At 37.8% G+C, this 7,659-nt stretch overlaps 1 long non-coding RNA gene across 1 annotated transcript; it reads right to left on the bottom strand.

Annotated features, from left to right (window-relative positions):
* Window positions 1–939: 939 nt before the first annotated feature.
* Window positions 940–5,738, bottom strand: LOC308381398. The gene is made up of 5 exons (XR_013969031.1): window positions 5,477–5,738; window positions 4,682–5,315; window positions 4,304–4,394; window positions 1,250–1,377; window positions 940–1,134 (listed from the first exon to the last, which is right to left on the bottom strand). It is a non-coding gene; the product is annotated as an uncharacterized lncRNA (long non-coding RNA).
* Window positions 5,739–7,659: the final 1,921 nt, after the last annotated feature.

Here is a 7,659-nt window from a genome sequence, read left to right as displayed (position 1 = left end):
TACAGTTTTTAGTTGTAATTTTACCAAGATTTTCCCTTATTTTCAGGTTTTTTAACATTAAATAACAACATTTTCACATTTTAAAACAATTAAATGACCTAGAAAAACGGTAAATAAACGTTGTATTACGAACATTATTCGTAATACAACATTTATTTTCCATTTTTCTAGGTCATTTAATTGTTTTAAAATGTGAAAATGTTGTAATTTAATGTTATTTTACGGTATTTTTTCTGGCGCCCCAGCTGCCAGAAAATTACCGTTTATTATAATTTTTAGTGTATAGTCACTTACCTGATCTTTCAGCCTTTGAGAATATGCCTCTCTCTATCACTTGTTCACACACTAAATCCATTTATTGGTCTCATAATTACAGAAATGTGCTGTTAAATTAAATTACCCATGAAGATGGTAGATTAACATTGTTATACGGGTAATAATGCTTACATTTACAGAAATGTGCTGTTATTAGTTGGTTTTAATGGCATTATTTGTTTAAAAATCCTGTATATAATTTTTTATGAGATGTAATATAATAGTATACAACAATAATTTGATTAATCTTTAAAAACTAGTTAAAAAAAATGAATATTTAAAGCACTTTCAACTTAAAAAAACTATACTCACCTAATAACACAATAATTATTTTAATTTTAAATGGTTTAAACCAGTTTTTGGCCTGTCGGAAAAGGGGCTTAAATGAATTGTGTTTGAACAAGACTAAGCTGAGAACAACTACAATTTCCCATTCTCTGTATTTTTATTCTGTATATATATAAAAAAAAAACTAACAGGTAACCATACAGCAACTGGTTCTGAAACAAACAAAAACAAATTCAACTGAATTGGAAATGAAAGAAAAAAAGTAAAAAAAAAAAACTAAACAAAAATCCACAGACTCTTGATATCTTCTAATATAATTTCCAACTCGACTGCAAATGTAAATGTTTTTTTTTTCAATAAGGCCCAATACATCAGCCCTTCATCTCCAAGTGGCATAGCAATCTTGTCACTTCTTGCGACGATCAGCTACTGCTGGGCAGCTCCGCTTGGGTGTCCAATGCACACAATGCTAGGCTGGTGGCCTCTCGATGAATCAGGATTCTCAAGCAATGATGAAATGCTCGTTCTAGGCTGTAACACAAAACGTTTGAATTACTACATTATTAAACCAGCATGGGGAGGAGACCACAACACAACATCAGGAGGTTCAGTGATGCAACCAATAAGTCATAAGACACAAACATACTTGCACAAAGTCCATGAGGTAGGAAATGGCTGATTTAACACTGCAGCGACTCCATCCAGCCCCTCGTCCTGATGGCATTGGTGGAAGAAGGTGTATGAGCATCTGAAGTGCTTTGAAGCAAAGCATGTCTACATGAAAATATTAGAATCCAAATTAGATATCTACCATTACACAAGGTTAAAGTGCATATGACACCTAAAAAAAAAAGGTAAACGGCATATAATTATCAAGACTATACATAAAACATAGTACTTTGAAGTCATGTGTAAACCCGATGATTGAAAAATTAGGTTTGTACACGATTTCAAAGTGTGGTTTTCGCGACGCTCTTCGGCAAGCAGTGCCGGCTTACCTGAAACCTGAAGTCTGTGGCAGAAAATTGCTCAAAATTGCTGAATTCTTCACCCTCCATCGATAGCTGTGTGGTGTGGGAACGAATGAAGTCTACCACCACTGACATCACAGGGTCACCTGGCAGTAGACCTCATTCGTTCCCACGCCACACAACTAGCGATGGAGGTTGAAGAATTCAGCAATTTTGAGCAATTTTCTGCAACAGACTCAAGCAGAGATGAGATTGAGGAAGACTTCGATCCGGATCAGTTTGTAAAGGTGATTGTGAGCATTGAGCCGTATCTGGAAGACGAGCCAGCAGAAGAGCCGAGTTCTGACAGTGATGACATAGAAGTTAGCTAGCCTCGCTGCTAATAAGTATAACGCCCCCCTCATTGAGGCAGATGTACCGTTTGCCTCCAGTCTCTTACAGTACCTTGCGTAAGTATTCACCCCCTTGGATGTTTTACCCTTTTATGGCTTTTATAAATCAGTCATGGTCAATATAAGTTTGCTTTTTGGACAAAAAAATTCACAAAATAGCTCTCTTTAATGTCAAAGTGAAAATATATTTCTACACAGTTATGTAAATTAAATACAAATATGTAATGAAAATAAGTGCTTGCATAAGTATTCACCCCCTTTATCACCCCCTTTGTATAGACTGACCTATTTCAACAGAGGTCCAGCCAATTGGTGCTAGAAGTCTCACAATTTGTGTAATGGGGGTCAATGTGCAGTGAATGTGTCTCAAGTGATTGTAGTATAACGACACCTGTGTCTGGAAGGTCCATTCACTGGTCAGTATTCAGTAATCAGTATTACTGGCTATTGTTAAACCATTAAGACCCAAGATCACTCTAAGCAACTCAGAGAAAAGGTTGTTGAAAAGTATAAGTCAGGGGAAGGATACAAAAAAATGTCCAAGGCACTAAACATCCCCTGGAATTCTGTTAAATCCATCATCAAGAAATGGATGGATTGTGGCACATGTGTAAATCTGCCTAGATCAGGCCGTCCTCACAAACTGAGGGGCCGTTCAAGAAGGAGACTAGTAAGATAGGCCACCAATAGACCTATGACTACTCTGAAGAAGTTTCAAGCTTCAGCAGTTGAGATTGGAGAAACTCTGCATACCACCACTGTTGCCTTGGTTCTTCACCAATCTAAGCTTTATGGAAGAGAGCCACTGTTGAAAAAAAGGATCGACTACAGTTCGCCAAAAGGCATGTGGAAGTCTCCATGGTCAAGTGGAAGAAGGTTCTGTGGTTTGATGAGACCAAAGTGGAGCATTTTTTCAACAGTGGCTCTCTTCAATGAAGCTTTGATTGGTGAAGAACCAAGGCAACAGTGGTGGTATGCAGAGTCTCTCCCATACCAGCTGCTGAAGCTTGAAACTTCTTCAGAGTAGTCATAGGTGTCTTGGTGGCCTCTCTTACTAGTTTCCTTCTTGCATGGTCACTCAGTTTGTAAGGACGGCCTGATCTAGGCAGATTTACACATGTGCCATATTCCTTCCATTTCTTCATGATGGATTGAACAGAATTTCAGGGGATGTTAAGTGCCTTGGACATTTTTTTGTATCCTTCCCCTGACCTGTACTTTTCAATAACCTTTTCTCTGAGTTTCTTAGGGTGATCTGTGGTCTTCATGTTGTAACAGTAGCCAGGAATACTGATTACTGAATACTGACCAGTGAATAGACCTTCCAGACACAGGTGTCGTTATACTACAATCACTTGAGACACATTTACTGCACACTGATCCCCATATCACTAATTGTGAGACTTCTAGCACCAATTGGCTGGACCTCTGTTGAATTAGGTCAGTCTATATAAAGGGGGTGATAAAGGGGGTGAATACTTATGCAATCACTTATTTTCATTACATATTTGTATTTAATTTACATGACTGTGTAGAAATATATTTTCACTTTGACATTAAAGAGAGCTATTTTGTGAATTTTTTTGTCCAAAAAGCCAACTTATATTGACCATGACTGATTTATAAAAGCCATAAAAGGGTAAAACATCCAAGGGGGTGAATACTTACGCAAGGTACTGTAGCTCTTTCACAGCTGTTGTTTGTTAGGTCAGCCATTCTAAATACGTGAAATACATTCCCTATTTAATGGAAAGAGAGCAATGCTTCCAGCATTACTTCACAGCAAATTACTTTAGTTGTCATTTCAAGCTTGCTGGAGAAGGCACTCTTGTGCGACACACATTCTGCACCCACTTCTCGCGTACTTCCTCGTCTTTTGGAAATTTGAAAAGGCTAAAAGAATGGGAACTGACGTTCGAGCAATATGCTGCAACACACCGTGAAGGCATATTTACAACTGAGAAAATAGCCGGTGGCTCCCTGAGAAAATGTGTTTTCTGTCAGGAAAAATGGCGACCAAGTGCAACAGAGTACCTCCGTTTAAGTAATTTAAGTTTTTTAACGCAGGGTGGTAGTGAGTCGCTTGGGAAGTCGGTAGCTCAGTGGCGCTGCATTCAAATGATGATTTTAACAAGTCAAATGTGTATATTTTTCCTCAACATATATATATCGATTGTGAAATACCACCTTCGTTCTATTTATTAAAAAAAAATAGTATTGAGGTGTCATATGCACTTTAAGTTATCTTGAACAATTAAACTGGCTTCAGTTATTATCCATTGCATAAAAGTTATAAGTGCATTTCCCCCCTATCTTTCTGAATGCGAACCAACATACCATCACTGTTGTTCCTGGTGGTTGAAGGATTTTCCAGATCCTCAGACAACTCCAACGCAGCAACCTTCATTAGCTTAGGGATGATGTTCATCTGCCATTTGCGAAGGAAAAGATCAGCTTTCCCCTCAAACTGGCTATCGAAGTCAAACTAAGATGTACAAAGATAAATATTCCATCCAATTTATTCATTTGAATTTACAGGCTATATTTACTGAGATATTGGGGGGGGGGGGGGGTAAGTGTTCCTTTTCATGGGTTGAAGGTAGAGAGTGGACATGAGGCATCAGTCAATAATACCAAAAATACAATGGCCCTTATTTCTGAAACAATAAACATTTGGTACATCAGTAAAATGTGGGGTGGGAAGGTAACACTTACATATCCCTCATTGTGTTCCTGGATTTTGACACTCAATTTAGGAAACGTGGTGACAACATTCTTGTCAAGACGCACCTTGTCATCACTGGATGGGTAACTGAAAATAACAGACAGCATCAACCAAACCATTTCTAAACACACATTGAAGAGTTCAGAAGTCCACCTGACCTTTTTTGTGGTAAATTGGAAAAAACACAGCTGGCATGATTATCGTATAGTAGGCACTGAGAATATTTCCCTTTATATCATACCTAAATTTTTAAGTTTTTGCACCTGAACTCTTCAATTAGAAACATGTATTGCCATCAGTTATACTCACACTTCACATGTATTGACTAAAATATTAATTTTAAGTATGAGATATATAAGAACAACTTCCACTCCACTGTCAATACTTTTGAATCTCACACTTTGACAGTGTCGTCAACTTACAATCCTCATCTCTCCTCAAGATTGCTGACAGCAACCCTCACAAGTAGCACCCTGTTTTTTGTGCATATGGTACCAGATTTCTCATATTCTGTGAGTATGTTTGGAGCTTTTGATTGAATTAGTACTTTGAGTACTCCAATCCACTGTCGTCCAGCCTGTCATGGGAAGGTAGAAAATGTGTCTGTCTTGGCAGGGGAGGAGGCTGGAGAAAAACACAAACCAATACAAAAATGTATGAGCCATTGGTGCAGTTTAAAATCCCTAAACAAACATTTAAAACACATATTTTCAACAGGACTGCACAATTACTTAAAAAATTAGCAACAACTATTCAACCAAAGTTTTCTTATCTTACAGACTTACCGGACATATCAGTTGAATTTCTGCATCCGCTAGCTCAGAACCCGACCAGAAAAAAACAACTGAAATGTATCAAGTTCGTTGATGTCTGTGTTACGATCTGTATCAATAAACTCATTGAAGTCGGCATTATACATGAGAAATCAATCTATATATACACTTCAGAAGGTAGGCCATCTTGAGATTTTCATTCATCAAGTAATTCCTTCGCAGGTGGTAAACTATCTTGCAGATCTCTCTGCCATCTAGGTAGATAGATGCCAGTATTTTTTTTAAAGCTAGCCTCCATTTGCTGATAAAGAGAAGAAAAACAAGGTTTTAGTCATTATTCACTACAGTAAAAAAAACAAAAAAAAAACAGACAGCCACTTCTACCATTGCCATTGTTTTGCTAGCTTATCAAACCATGTAGCAAAATTAGATTGATAGATAGTGCCGTATTTGAGTAATTAAATCTTACCGAACTGTGTTTTATTTGAACCGTTCAAGGCCGGTTACTCTGTTGTAGAATTGAACAGAAAAAGAAAATGTAACAGGTCAGGAACAGACAATACAATGACCAATACTCAAGCTATGCATTCAAGTTCACAGGAGATTGCTCCCGATTCCATTGTGCCTTGTCTGTGGGGGGGAACTCGAACAAACTAAACTTAAAAGGCATTTCACAACCAAACAACACAATAACATGTAATGCTGGTGTGCCGTGAGACTTTTTTCCCCATAGAATACATAGATTGTGCTTCGAGAGAAAAGGGTTTGGGGAAAACTGATTTACACCACTGGCGTTGCCCCTGCTCTATGGTTATAATATAAAATGGAGCAAACTAGCCAACACGATATGCTAAATAGCTAGCCTTAAAGCTATGGCAAAAGAGTATCTATGATATGTGCTTAAAAGAGCCTTCGTCATTAGAAAACGCAATATGTTACTAGCCAGGTTTTTACTTTCTCTCACTCTGCATGTTTTCAATAGCAAATACAAAATGCCAACCAATTTTACAGATTAAATTATCCAGGTTGGCTAGCTAGCTAACTTGAACTGTACATGTTACCTTAGCTAGCTACTATGGCTTACATTACCTAACGACTACAAACTGAAGGTTGTTAGTGCAAGCTAGCTAGTCAAAGTTAGCCAGAGCCTCATATGGTGTTGGCTACACTCACATTACGGCCCCCATTCAGCACACCAACATGACAGCACGACAACCTATACACAATGAGCCTTTCATCGTCAAATACAATGCCAGGGTATTAAGCTTTTTATTTTTGAGAACTCAATTAAAGTACAAAGACATTTACCTTTAGTCTTCTGCTGTCGTGTGTCTTGTCAGTGTTGAAACTCCGTGGTAACCAGTGCAAGAATGTTCTATTTGGGCGCGCGCAGACCCTACATCGGCCTCAATGCGGGAGGCGTATGAGAGCATAGACATAACACATGTATATGTCTATGTATGAGAGCATAATCTGTATGCTAACGGTATACTTTTAGCAGAGAGGCTAGCTAGCTTAAGCTACTATGGTTCTTAATGGGGTTTTGGTCTACGCGAAATCAGCAACCTAAAATAATATTTGAGAGCCTTAGTTAAAACCACCAATACTGTGCACCATCCGTGTTGCACATAAACAACTAACCGAGTCAATGTAGACGTATAAAAAGTCGTGTAGATAGCTTAATTCACATCAAATATTTCCCACTAACAGGCTACACGCCGCCATCTTTGTTCAGTTTCGATATTTTTGAGTGACTCACTCTCAACCAATCAGAATGCTTGATTTCATCTACCCGTGTTACAACAGTAAATATACGTATTTCTAATGGGTTTTTTCTGTGTAAAACAACAGAAATATTCTGTGTTTTTACATTTACAGTGATTTCATGTTATTTTACATTTGTCATGTAAAATCACAGTTTCTTTTTGTAAAATGAATGGTATTTTAAAAATACAGAAAAAAACTGTAAAAAAAAACAGTAAAATTCTGTTTTATTACATTTTTTTTTTACAGTGTAGGTCCTTCCAATGACAACCTCCAGACACCAGTACCAAAGCAATTTGGACTGGTATTGAGGCGAGATAGGAAACAAGTTTGTGTTTGTGTGTGAATGTGTGTGTACCTGTGTGTGTGTATTGACATGTTAGTGTGTGTGTGTGTGTGTGTGTGTGTGTGTGTGGGTGAGGGGGTAGAGG

The sequence above is a fragment of the Sprattus sprattus genome, assembly GCF_963457725.1.
Source record: "Sprattus sprattus genome assembly, chromosome: 20".
Lineage (NCBI taxonomy): Eukaryota > Metazoa > Chordata > Actinopteri > Clupeiformes > Clupeidae > Sprattus > Sprattus sprattus.
This window is presented reverse-complemented; position numbering and strand designations above follow the sequence as displayed.